The sequence below is a fragment of the Numida meleagris genome, chromosome 7, assembly GCF_002078875.1.
Source record: "Numida meleagris isolate 19003 breed g44 Domestic line chromosome 7, NumMel1.0, whole genome shotgun sequence".
Lineage (NCBI taxonomy): Eukaryota > Metazoa > Chordata > Aves > Galliformes > Numididae > Numida > Numida meleagris.
In genome coordinates this window covers 23,734,047-23,747,971 of record NC_034415.1, presented here as the reverse complement: position 1 = coordinate 23,747,971, position 13,925 = coordinate 23,734,047, and the positions used below count along the sequence as shown (strand labels likewise).

Sequence of the window (13,925 nt, the reverse complement as noted above, 5' to 3'; positions counted from 1 at the left end):
AAAAGCACTCCTCCATGAGTAGTTCTGTATCCACTGACATGTAATAGCAATTACTTAAGTGGGAACAGAGTAAGACAAAGGGGGAGTGCCTTGAAAAATCCATCCTGCTACATAGAGCATAGGTACTAAGCACATATGTTGAGACAATGTCTTTTGAGCAGTGTTCCCAAATGCTAATTTTAGCCTTAATTCAGAAACTTTCAAGACTAGAAAAGAAGGATGGAAATAGTCAGACAGGGAAAAGAAAATCCGTATGTTACATGAAAAGTCTATCCAAAAACTGAGGCTGATTCTCCCGCTGACTGCCCCTGTTCTTCATGCTGACTGAACACCGTTCCCTGGAATCACCAGCTCATTTTGTGTGGGCTGTGGACATGGAATGGGCAGCAGAATTCAACTCTGAGATTCTATTTACTAAATTAAATTTTGTTTCTGTGTTTTTACGTTTGCCTAATTTAATTGGATTTTGACTGTTGTGGTGGGAAGCACATCTTCCTTCTCTGCTGAACATAAAATTAGCTTTCAGTGGTGATTTGGGTTTGTTTGGATCTATCTATGCTTTTTCTCTAAATGAGTTTGTTCTTTCTAAAGCAAATATCACTCTCATATTTTGGAGGTGCAGAAAATTTGTAATCTTGTTTCTTCATTTTCCTTATTATGTTGTGTTAATTTATGTATACATTAACATGTATTTGCATGATTTATTCATTTAAAGCTGTACATGTTTGTTTGAAAAGAAGCTCAAAGAGCTTTATCACAAAAATGCTAAATTCAACATCATTGACAAAGTGTGTATTTTTGGACTTTAGCCACAAGAATAAAAACTAGGTCTATCATTTCATTTGATTAGAAAAACTTTCAGAAGCTAGACTTTCAGATGTTTTAGTGTCTGAGGATGAACTTTTGCTAGCAATATGAGGCTCTGCCGCAAAAGTCATGGTCTGGAGTATTTTCTTTCAGTCCTTGTATAATCCAAGTAGAGGAGGCAACAGTAGATCAGGATGTAAGCTTATGATTGTAAAGAATCTGCAACCACTAACGGCTGTGAAAAGGCATTCACAGAATACATCTGCAGCAAACGAAGAAAACATATTTTTCCTGTGAAGATAAAAAATATCTTCATTTCCACCAGTAAAATGAAAACTCAACATGTTCATATTCAAAGATACCGGAAATTCCTTGCCATTAACTGCAACAAAGAAATCAATTTTATTGACCAAAAAAAAAAAACCAAAAAAAATCGGGAAATTTTCAGATGGTTCTGCTCCTTCTTTAGCCTTGAGCAAGCTGGACCAGATCTAAGTTGAAGTAAAGCATTGACTCTTCCTGGAATCACTCCTGGGATCCAGTTTTCGCTGCACTGCAGAGCTCTGACCGTGATCTCGCAATCATACGATCTTGACAGTGTACCATTCAGTACCATCAGGAGAAAGGAGTCCTGGAGTGCCAAATTTGCCACCTCATCACAAGAAAAGTACAATGCAAAGGGCTGGTGTTTGTAGCGTTAATAAAGTCATATATCCATTCCTGTATAATACAACAATGTCTTAGGTTTTCTGTTATGAATATTGTCATTCCTTCAGTTAAAATCAAAATCAGAGACACAAAGGTGCATTCTTTTTATTCTTTTGTTTATATAGTTCCTGCTGCTCTAATGGTTGGATATTTTTGATTCCTTTTGAAAAAAAAAAAAAAGATGAAATCACCACTTCAGTGTCTGGTTTTGAATAGTTGAAAATGATGAAATTAAACTAAAAAAAAAATAAATACATATATAGAGAAGCTGAGTGGAAAATTGAAAAATCTGTAGCAGTGCATGGTGATGTGTAAAATAATTGCCATTAATTGCTGTTTGGAGCAGGAAATAAGCGATTTTCAGTTGATGTTACATAGAAAATGACTCAATGAAAATTGCTATTAAATGGGTACACTTATACAAAAGTAGTCAATAAAAAGTATGGGGCAGGGAAAATTTTTCTATTAAGGGAAATTTTTCATTAAGTGCCTAGATATTCAGCATATGGATCATTTATCCACAGTCATCTCACATTTTCTGATAGGTCATCTCAACCTGGTTAAAGAGCGCCGTCAAGGTGCTCCAGCACTTTAGGGTTGTATTAACACGCTTTCACTGAGGAAGAGTCCCTCGGGCTCTCAGTTAATTGTGGTCCATGTCCATGTTCAAGCCCCACCCAGTGCCTGCACTGTAAATCTTCTCATTGTGCTGAAGAGGCTGCCTTAGATCCTGCTCCAGTGCTCAGGAGGAGAGGTTGGGGAGAGCTTGGCCTCATTTGCTCTGGTAAATGGGGCTAATTTCTTCACCACAGCAGCAGAGTGGCTGATCTTAGAGGCAGAAGAGCTTCAGGGCTGGACTGAAACTACCGGTCTTGTGACACATTCTCCCACTCTTCTTCCACACTGAAGCAGTTTCTGACTTGCTCTGTTGTCTACAGTGTGCATAGGAGTTTTCACCTTGTGCCCAGTAAGCTTTCCAAGCAGTTCTTCATCTGGCAATAGAGAGAAAGCCCACTGAGACCACTCAGGACTTCTAAACCAAAAATGCCTTCTTCTTTCAGTTTGCTTGTAAGTGTTCTCCAAGATACTGTCGCTCACTGTGAAAGTAATATAGACCTTTGCTAAGAAAGAGCATTTAAAATCTTTACAGCTTAACTGTTCAAGCCACAGTGCATCTCCGACCATCCATTGTTCCAGGTAAGCATTAGATGAGAGGTTTTCAAATTGCCAGGCTGGCAGAAACCAGACTGGATCAGCTGCACAGGGCTGTCTATGTTGAAGGTATTTCCCTGACAGATGTCTCAAGGTGTTTCCTGCAGATCTGTGCTCTGGTGAAGTTCTCACTGCATTTGGTGAAATAGTGAGAGGACAAGAAATTCAGTAAATTTGTAACCAGACGGCCTGTGGATGGTTCAGATAAATCGAATACACAAGCAGCTATAGGGCTACATTGTAAAACCATGTTTCTGGTGCCCTTGGACTTCGGAAAGGAGAACTTGCTCCTGTAGTCAGCTGAAGAGCCCCTTCTCTTCAAATCCTGTTTTCTGTGCTTTACCTTGAGGTCAGGATTCAGTCCTGAATGATTTCAAGCAGGAAGAGAGTGGTTTTTTGCTCAAGCAATCCAATTTTAAGCTGCTCAGTCTGCAGTTCTTTTCACACATACCCACTCTTCGCATGCTCTTGATGATCTGCAAATAAACAAACAAAAAAATCAACAGCCACCAGTTGTGAGTCCGCCAGCCTACTCTGTTGGATTGCACTGGAATTGTGTAGGCACAGGGATATTAAAAGAACTGTGTTGAAAAGGTTTTGTGTATAACGTTGAACCTAGTACAGAAAACGTATGTGATTGTTATTGCACAGAACTGGATGACACAATTATCTTAGACAGGGATAACAGAGCCTTTTAAAAATTCACTTCAATCTCATTTACTTTATTCTATGAATCAGAGTGATCCAAGCCCAGATAATGAAGATAGGAAGGAAGTACCCAAGTCCTGTGATGGGCACCAGGCAGCTTGAATTCCCAACATAACACAGAACTCCTAGAAGGCTCAGAAGCAAATCATGGACTTGTAATCTGAAGTTTCAAAATACAAGGCACTAATTAGAGGTCAGAGTTCAACACCCCATGCAGTCTTTGCTTACACTTGTTGCCTTTGGATTCTACTTCTTGAATTCTACTTACAGTATTGTGCTGTGGCACTTTGGCAAAAGCTCCAGCACAGATGTTGATGTGTAGAGGTGAATTCAGATTACATTTGAACTGGGATCAGAATTCAAAATTCTTGAGGCTACAGGTCCAGCATCATGGTTTTTAGCCTTCTTTGGTCATGAAACTAGCATTGTTGAAATGTAACTTTTCTGGATCAGCATCCACATGAATATGTGTACATTAATGATGTAGGAAACATGAATGGGAGGTTTTCAAAAGTGCTCCAAAGGCACATTTTGCAAGGAGATAATATATCACTTGAATTTCAGAAGCACCTAGTCACCCTCTTCTGACTGATTTCCAGTGAGCTTTTTTGAATTTCCTTAATCATTATCTTACTTGTTCAAGTTCCTTAAAGCTTTACAAAATAGATCCCAACTGAGCTGGGAGTGCAAGTATCACCCATATGCATCTAAATTTCTAAGTCAGATCTTTCTGGAAATCCCATGTGTGGGATTTCCTGAGATATATCTGTGCAGTGTTTGTAACAACACTGGAGCTGGTGCCAATGCAAATGAGGATGAAACTGAAAATACAGGTTACTAAATGAATCTCTGCTGCATGAATCACCTACGTGGTCCTGGCTTGGGTCAAGGCAAGCCTTGGGATCTCAGGTACAAATTGTGAGCATGAGCAGTGTGTGTGTATCTCTTTGGGAGTGTGATGAGAATTATAGCCTGATAGAAAGTCATTCAGGAAGACTAGTGCTTGCTACATTTTGTGCAGGGTGGAAATTCTGAGAAATAAATCTTGTGATATTTCAGCTTTCCAGCTGCTCCTTTCATGTATGCAGTAGAAGGCCAGGCAGGTTCTGATTTTATTGGAGGCCATTCACCCATCTCTAAGAGTTGTTGCCTGTTAATTCAAATATAGCTAAGATAAGTAGCAGACTAGAAATTTTGCTTTCTTTTCTATTTAATTTTCTCTAAGTTTTCCTGTGGTGCAGTATCACTGTAATTCACACATGAATTTTGGTTTGAATGGTGTTTTTGTTGCAAAAAAAGTTTAATAGGAGCCTGAGGGTGTATAATATTAGTGAAATGAAAGTTTTTTGAAACTCATATTTCAGAGCTCATTAACTTACACAGTTCTGTGGGGGGTAAGGATCAGCAGATGAACAGCAATTATCTATAATCTGCTGTACATGTACTGGTGTCTCCCTTAGCCTCATTTCTAGGTTTGTATCTAAATAGAAAACCGGTTATATATTCATACGTATGGTACAGATGGAGGATTTATCTTTTGAGCTTACTGTTTAAAACTACCAAAATACAAGGGCCAAATGATTAGAGCACATGTAGTCACCCAAAATTCTCAAAGCTCAAGAGCAGGGCTACACAGGTAACCTGAAGCCTGCTCTGTAGTGAACTTGTACTCTACTGGACTGCAACCTCCATGTCTACTGCTCTTCAGCCAACACTTAGTTTGAGCACACAACAACATCAAGTAGCAGCAGAACAGACCCCAGCACTGCTTGGGTGCAAGGTAGGTTGTTTGGGCAGTACTGCACTAGGCTTTGCCGAGGTTTCACTGTCAGCAATGGCAGATAACACTGAGCTGTTTCAGGTTTACAGCATATGTCACTCTTTATCTGTTGTCTTAAATCAGTTAGTTGTGGTAAAATGGATTCTACCGTAATATCTAGTTTTAAATGGTTAATAAAGAGATAGACAAATACTATAGTATGTTAAGCCTATAATATTGTCAAGTCAGAGCCAGTGTTGGCATCAACGTTTAGAATGTTTTCCTTAGAAAAGCTAATTTTCAGTTCAGATTTTCCCTTTGTTTATTGATTGGTTGTGTTCCAAATGATGTGTGTAATTTATATTCCTTATACATCTACATATACTTTTCTCTTTGCCTTTTCATAGGAGAATTTGAATCAGTTCTGCTGAAATTTCTGTATAAGGTGACCTTTAAGTAAAGACAAAAAAGCCCAAAGGAAGAAAATCAGGGAATATGGTGTAGATGAACTTAATGGATGAGATAAAAACCTTTTCTGCTCTTATCCAAGAGGAGCAGCTTGGTTTGGTTCTGACTTGTGGCCCAGATACCAGTGATGGGTGTAGTACAAGAGCCTGGTGAATATGCCATGTAGACACTGAAAGACACGTGGACATGGGAGACTGTGGCTGTCAAACCCAAGTGTGAATCTCAAGTGCTTGTGGTGGTACTGCAGCTCTGAGGTATGGAGACTCTTCTCTCTGAGATTTTTCACATTTGTAAATTTCATATTATAATTTAGTAGGTATAACCTTCCCTCAGATTCACTGCCTTTATATTGTTCCTCTCCTGGCCCTTTAACTGCAATTTTGTTTCCAGGATTTCAAGGGCTTGTCTACAGATCTGGCCCTACGGCTCTGTCACTCTGTGCGTTTCCTCTGCTATGCCTCACTTCTCTTGCTATTCTGTTTTCCCATAAGACTTTCCCCTCCACTGCAATTCTGCTTCCTTAACCAAAATCTCTTCCTCTGATGTTTTGCTCTTCTTGCTCCCTTGGAATTCATCATCTGCGTGTCCTACAGGACCTCTGCTCCCACTGTTTTACCCTGGAGGCTTTCTTGCCCCATCTCCAATTCCTGGAAGATTTAGGAAGCACTGCGTGCAAGAATGTTTTCCATCTTCAAGTTTCAGCACTGTATGCCCAAGGCAGCTTGGAAGGGATTAGTTTTTATTTTAAAACATTATTTGGGTGTAATAAAAATTCCTGATTAAGTTTTTCAAATAACAAGACATGTTAAAGGGATAAATCTGGAGTTTCCTTGTCTCTTCTTTCAGCTCACAGTATTTCATGGTGAAGATGTTATAACCATTTGAACATTAAGTCCCCAGAACAAGTAATTCTGTCCACTGCATGGACACTGCCTTGCATGTACTCCTCTGCCTTGCACTAGCCACTGTAAGTGGAGGGGAAAGAAAAAGCAAGCCTGATTTCTGAGATCAGGCTGGAATCTCTTCATTTAGCTAGGATCCTGGTAGCAGTGTTCATAAAGTGTACCTCTGTGAGTTTCTGATGGCACTGGGGCTGGGACAATCTGTTTACACTCTTGAAAGGCACAAGGGCTACCAGAATTTGCTCACTTGAGTGTACTGATGTATAGAGCATTGCTGTGTGTACAAGTGGCACTCAGCATGCTGGCAACTGTGTATGTCTTATAACAAGAACCAACTGAACTAGTCTCTTTCTTCTTGACCCTTTGCCCACTACCAGTTCTCTCTCTCTCTCTCTCTCTCTCTCTATTTTTTTTTCCTTTCCCTTTTTCTCATTTTCTTCTCACCACTGTTGGAAATTTAACAAGAAAATTTCCTATTCCCAGACTTGTAGTGAACTGTAGCTCTTTCAATTGCTTTTACTCAGGGCTATGACAGCTCTTCACTTTGAATTTTTATTAAAAAAGCTTAAAGTGGGATGGGGAGTTTATGCTCCTGATCTAACTTTTGAATATAGAACTGTTATAGTTCAAAGCCAGGACAGCTGCTGGTAGCTGCCATTCAGAGTGCTGGCTGTCAGTCTGATTTGTAAAATGCCTGTTTCCCTCTTCCCCACCCACCCCACGTCCAGCACTGAACCTCAAAGCTGTGATGTCACCCGGGGGCTGTATGTACAGCAAGCACCGACTTAAACATTACTAGGCTTTTGAAACCAAATAATTGAAAAATCAGTTCCTTCTTACTTTCCTGCCAGTAAGAGAGAAACACCAATGCTGAAAAAGATCTGCCTGTTGTCAAATCAGTGCCAAGGACATGAAATTATGGCCTTCTGTTTTTTTTTTTTTTTCCCTTACAGTTTCTGATCTGCTTAAAACCAGTTTAATAAATTGAGATCCAATCTGAGTCAAGTGTTGGAGCTGGTGCCAGCTTTCCAATTGATGTAGGATGAGCACAGAGCTCTGAAGCTAGGAAGAAAAAAAAGTTTCTAGATTATGTATCTACTGTTTTGCATGCTTATGCACACGTACATCAGGTGCCCAAAACTGCCAAATGTTATAAATTCCTGGCTTGCTCTATTACTGGTGAGCTTAAAAGTGTTCATAGTAGTTTCAATAATCATCTTGCTCCAGAGGTTTGTCTAAGAATACAGTCCTCAAATCAGACTCAAACTACCCTAGAAGCAGTAAGGCAATGATTAAAGGCGATACTAGAAGCTTGCTTTGAAGTTTTGTCTGCAGTAATCTGTAATGCTTATGATCTTGGGCAGCCCTGAACAGTATAAAGAACCATGCTTGCAAGCTTCCATCTTCTTGGGGTCAGCCCTATCGGTGATGTAATCACTCTGCTTGTACATGCATCAGTAAACAGACAGAAGCTGGGTATTACTTAACAACCCCAAATATTTGAAGGGAAATGAGTGTTGTCTTCCTTTCAGATACCAAAAGGGTTAATTTTTTAAATGTTTTCTGAGTGCCTGCTGTAGCTACTGCTGCAATTATAAAACCAAATAGTCTCCTTTTGGAGAACTATTAGCATTGGCAATGACATCAAGCACCAATTCATCAAGAGCCATGGTGTCAACTTCAGTTTGGTAGTGCAAAACAAACAGAAAGCTGAGACGCTGCTCTGTGGAGAGGAAAACTGCTCTGGGGAAGGCATCACATTATGGGCACCTTCTTCTTTTAACAATAACATTTAATAGCCTTTTAAAGAGCATTTTCCCCATTCCCCCAAGTAATTTCTTGGCAGGCAGTTAAGAGAAAGGAAGAAGTTTTTTTCTAAGGGCTTTTATATGATACTAAATAAATCTAGCAGCCTTCAGAACAACAAACCCCTCCCCTGCTTTGCCTATTGTGCTGCCCAGACTGTCTCTTAATACCAGCCCTAGAGTGGCCTGATGGTGTCTGTCTGGTAAGTGCTGAGAGCATTATCAAACCACACTGAGGGCTCAGCTCTCCAGCAGATGCCAGATGGAACCAGCATCAAGTTATTATTATTATTTATTAATTACGCACCTGACTAATGTGCAGAGCAATTTGCAGCAGTTAAAATGCACATTATAAACGGAAAACAAGAGACCTTTTCTCAAAGAATGTATCTATTCTCCAGGGATAGACACCTTCTGAATGGAGTAGATTTGCCCAAGACAAGGCAGGAGATGGAGTCTTGGTCTTCTCAGTCCTGTGTCTCTCCTGGCCTTCTCTTTCCACAGTGACTTTGCAAAACCTGGTATCACGCACAACTTGTGGTTGAGGGCTGAAGATTGCTGAATTTGCCCTACTCTTTTACAAAACTTGTCCTGTGTGTACAGAGGATCTCCCATCTCTTTTTGCTGGATTCCTTTGGTGCCCACAGAAGAGCAAGTAGAATTTGTCCCCGAAATGGAATCAGGTTCTGCAGCTGAAAGAAGGTGGCAGATGCTGGAGCTGCAGACCACAGTCATGCATCTGAGCTTGATTCCCAATGAAAGGGAAGAAATATGAGCAGTTGTTCACAGAGTGACCAAGAGTTTACGCATAAAGATAAAAAGGCCTCTTCTGGCAACTAGAGGCAGCATTAAACTTGTAGGAGTCAAGGGACAAGATATTGGGCCTTTGTTCTTCCACTGTCATTTGTGGGGCTACTTAATTTGGGATCAGTAATGGTGTGGGTCTTACTATTACTTGCCTCAAAAGTCAGCTTTTCCTGCAAGCTGGAAGTAGTTACGAGCAAGGAATAAGTGATGGTTACACAGAGAGTTGGGGTGAGGGATAAGAGATTCTGTGAGTCAGAAAAAATCAGATGAGAGAAACTAGTGAGTATAAAAATGTGGAAACTCTCATCACTCCTCTGCTGCATTCTTTTCTTGACATTTTATGCTCTGTTGTTTATTTTTTCTTGCCCTGAGAACTCATGTGGGCAGGATTGCAGTGGCTGAGGGAATTGAAAGGGTAACTGGGAGTGGCTGGTATATAGTGGAGAAGCCAGTGCAGAAACTTTTGGAAGATCTGGGAATGGAAAAGCCAATGCAGAAATTTGTGAAGCTGTTAGGAACAGCTTTGGGAAAAATGAGTAAGGGGTCAGAAAGAACAAAGTGAATCTACTTGTCTGCTCAACATCAGTCTTGATAAGACAGATGGCTTTATACTGGAGCCAGGAATCCTTGGCCCAGCCAGTCAGGTTTGACTTCCGGAGGTAGTGGATATTTTTTGATATTTTGACCTCAGCTGTAGGCTTGCCTGAAGTATATTTTTTATTTTGAATTAAAAAAAAAATAGCACTTAATGTTATACCCAGCCTGTGAATTGGACTGAATATTGTGCTGACGATCCAGTTCTTGACATTTGCATGCCACGGAGTTATGTAGTGCAACGTGATATACATTATTCATGCTTTCATGTACCTCATTTTCACTCTGTGTGACAGCACTTCCAGGATCAAGGTTCAGCACACTTCAGTGGACCTGCAAGCTTTATGGTTCTGATGCCTGGAAGCAAAACAGCAAAGAAGCATTTGGGGATGCGAGATGTCTTTTGCCCAATGGATTTGCTTTGGATCGTGCTGGTTAACCAGGTCTTTGGTCAGCAGGCAAATAGGCAATATGTTTGGCTCAAGCATGCACCTTAATTAAAATGAATCAATTAATGCAGATTAATTTAAGATTCAATTTAAAAACAGCTTAGTTAAAGCAAATCAGATAGCTGTGTAGACATTTTGATCTTTTTTAAACAAGACTTTTTTAGCTGAGTTTAAAACATTTAGGCCAACGTGAAACAAGGTGCTTGCCAATTAGTAACAGGAGCTTAGCTCATCTTCGATAAACTGCTTTAAGTAAATCAGAGTAAGCTTGTGGGCAGATAAGGACTAAATAGGTCAAAGACAACTGGTGTTGACTTAATAGATTTGCATTTCCTCTCGGTTAGTTGAGAGCTGATGCCCTCACACTATAGGGTGCCTTTGCTGATAGTGCTGTTTTTCAGAGTGCTGTAAAGCTGAGTTCCTGACCAACTATAAAACCCCACATGATATTATTTCCTCTTTATGCTGGCCTCCTTCTATTTTGAATAAAATTCGTGTTTGGGATATCTAAAGCTTAAATCAATAGAATATGCTTTGTGCTTATGGCCCTAATCCTGGAATGTAGTGATCAACAAGTGCACACCTCAAGTCAGAAAGATGTCGGAAGGATAGCTTTAAGCCACTTCTGTAGTGCTCTGTGTCACTCCAGAGATAGCAGGGCATTGTTTCCCATGCAACATCCACCCAGGTGGCTCTAAATGATGCTGCCAACAGCCCTTTGCAGCTGGATAAGATTAACCTCATCATCCTCTTCAGCAGGCTGAGTGCTCTCTAGAAGAGGAGCACCTATAAAGGTGCTGTGCTGAGTATGTGTTTGTTCCCATGTTGTGATCCTCTTTCAGTAGATGACTTCTCTTTGTGCTGGCTGTAAGGTTGTCTGGGTTGCTGCAGGAATTGCAGAGCACTCCTAGGGGAAATCCTTCACCAGTAGTCACAGGGAGCATTGTATGGGTGTAACATACTGATGCTGGTGAACTTGGAGTACTTTGGTGGAATAAATCAATGGTAGATGTCTGAGAGTTGTACTTCAAATTTTTTCCTTTCATTTTGTTATATCAAGAAGCTCTGGAATGGCTATTTTAGCAGTGAGAAATACATGCTCAGCAGGTGTTTAGTACCTTGGTTTTTAGATTTGCGTGTCAAAGACACCCAGTGGTTGCATCCCCCCCTCCTCCATCAAGCCCTGACAGTCTCTTAAAGAGAACAACTGTGGTGTCATGTTGCTTCCCAAATATCAACTAATCGTTGGTAAGACTTCTGGAAAAGCTATGGTTTATCATTATTCTCATTATATACATGAGAGCTGCAGGAAACAGGAACCTGGTAGACCATTTTACTTCTGCTGAAAAAGTTATTCAAAGTTTGCATTCAGTTTACAGAATGCTTTGGTTCCTAACATGTAAACCATGTTTATCATGAAAGATAAACAGGATAAATGAAAACCCGAACCCAGGGCCAAAATGGGCGGATAGGGGAGGGCCAGGTCACACACTGCACTCAGTAGAAGTGAGATCTTGGATTTGGAGGCACTAACTTTGTGACGTGTATCTAAGAAGAGCATCAGGGCCTGCAGGAGGCCAGATGCTCAGGGATTTGGGCTCATTCCTCTCCCTGTGATCACCAGGAAGGTGGAGTTGCCCATGCTCTGTTGTTTTTGTGTATGTGTGTGTGGACTGCTGTAAAGGTGGAAAGCAACACCCTTTGATCATTTTTAACTAAAAGTAGTTGTTACTATTTAGCATAGTGGCACAGAGAGTGTATCAAGGGAATTCCTAACTTTGTAAGATAAAACTGATGAGAAAAGACTTTTTTGAAAGCTAATTGTTTCAGGCATATCCAAAACTGTGCTTGGTTCACCTGTGCAATTAATCAGAGGGGAAAGACAGTCAAGTGGGAAGCAGCAGGTGCAGTATGCTGAGCTTAGCCCACATCATGCTGAAGTTTTGTGGAGGGACACAGAGACTGAGACCTTATGCTGCTTGGAGATTGCTGCCATTGGTGTCACAGGGAGAAGCGTCCTGAGACTTCTGCGAGGTTCCCTTTGTTTGGCCCAAACTTGTTCTCTGATTGCCTTCTGTGTACATAGGGCTCTTGGACAGGGACGCTCACCTGACACCAGCATGACGAGGTGCTCTGTGCGGAGGGCAGCATTTCTATTGGTGTCCACATTATTTTTTTTTTGGTGGGGGAAATGCTGCTGGGTGCTTCTGGCATCTTTAAGCTCGTTAATCACAGCTGTGAAGTCAGTCCCACACAGGCATGACGTAGGGCTGCCAGGTGTTTATCATTAAATCCTGATGAACTATTGGGCTCTCCCAGTGAGGTGCTCCTGTTGGCTCTGCTTCTCAGTTTTGTTGTGTCACAGTATGTTGGGAAGGGTCTTTGGTGTGTTCTGTTCTGCTGTGTGCGGAGAACTCTGGAAACTGTGGAGCGTGCTACTGAAATACCCATGGCAGTTCTGTATCTGTAAGTACTCATGGTGCTTTCTGTGGTTGTGCAACTAGAATTATTCTCCAAGGTTGTCACCTGATTAAAAATTCAGCTACCATTTCCGTGCTGAATCTTCTCCTCTACTTGAAATGTTGTCCTGTTCCATCCAGCCTTCAATTTAAAATGACATATGTCATTTCCTGAGTGGGGCTGGTGCTCTTCTGGGACACTTTTAGTTGTGAGCTAATATCTCTCTTGTTTATATTTATTACGCTCTTTTTCTGTGTGTAAGTTTTGGGTTTTCGGTAACAGTCTGTGTTTCTACTGTGCTTAGGAAGAAGAGAGTCACATTTATGAATAGGGATTATAGGTTGTAAAGTAATTGTAGTAAAAAATGAAGCTTGTAAGAATCTGGGCCATGCTAATCATGTAATAGAATACAACTGAAATTAAGTTTCTCCTTTTTTTCTTTTTTTTTTCATTGTCATGAGTAATGCTGTAGTATTTCTAGTAATAGCGTGTAAGAAAAAAAGCATGTCAATGAGGAGTTAAAAATATTGACTTTTGGTACGTATAATAGGAAGACTGTTCTTAGTTCTACAGGCAGGCGCATATCAACTTTGAATTCAATTTAGGGATTGAATTTTACACGCGTAACCCACTGGGTTTGAAACTATAAAGGGACTTAAAAATGTACAGCAGATAGGACCTTAGAAGTCTAAAGGATCCTTCACAAGATGAAAAGTATTTTATGTTGTTTGAGATACAGTAGTGTCTGAATTACACTTCAAAAAGCTTAACACATTCTTAAAATACATTTACAAGGAGAGATAATAATGTACAGTTTTAAATTTAGGCAGTGCATGTTCACCAATAAAGTTTCATCATCTTGAATTATTTAAGTCGGGTGGATATTATCACTGAATTTAAAGAAAAAACTGAAAAATGTGGAGACCCCTGCTTAGTGCTGATGACTGTGTAATGCGGTGAGTGGTTGGAAATTCTTTAGGGAATCCACCGATGTGTTCTTCCTGTATATTTATAACAAAACAGTGGTATTAAAGTTTCATTTCTTCTGTTTTAAACCTAAGCAAAAACAGGAGTATAAAAGCCATCGAGGAATGCAGAAGTATTACTAATGTTTCAGAAAATGGAATTATTAACCATAACACAATAATGCTCAGGGCCTGCTAGATGTTGCCTACTGATCAGCCCGCCTTGAAATTATGTTTATTTGCTTAAGTGAGTTTTTGGTTTATATTCTGTGAAAACATTC

The 13,925-nt window shown here is 40.3% G+C and overlaps 1 long non-coding RNA gene across 1 annotated transcript; it reads right to left on the bottom strand.

The window, feature by feature from the left end:
- LOC110402726 lies at positions 1,250 to 12,659 on the bottom strand. Its single transcript, XR_002441269.1, has 3 exons — positions 12,329 to 12,659; positions 10,044 to 10,127; positions 1,250 to 3,203 (listed from the first exon to the last, which is right to left on the bottom strand). It is a non-coding gene; the product is annotated as an uncharacterized LOC110402726 (long non-coding RNA).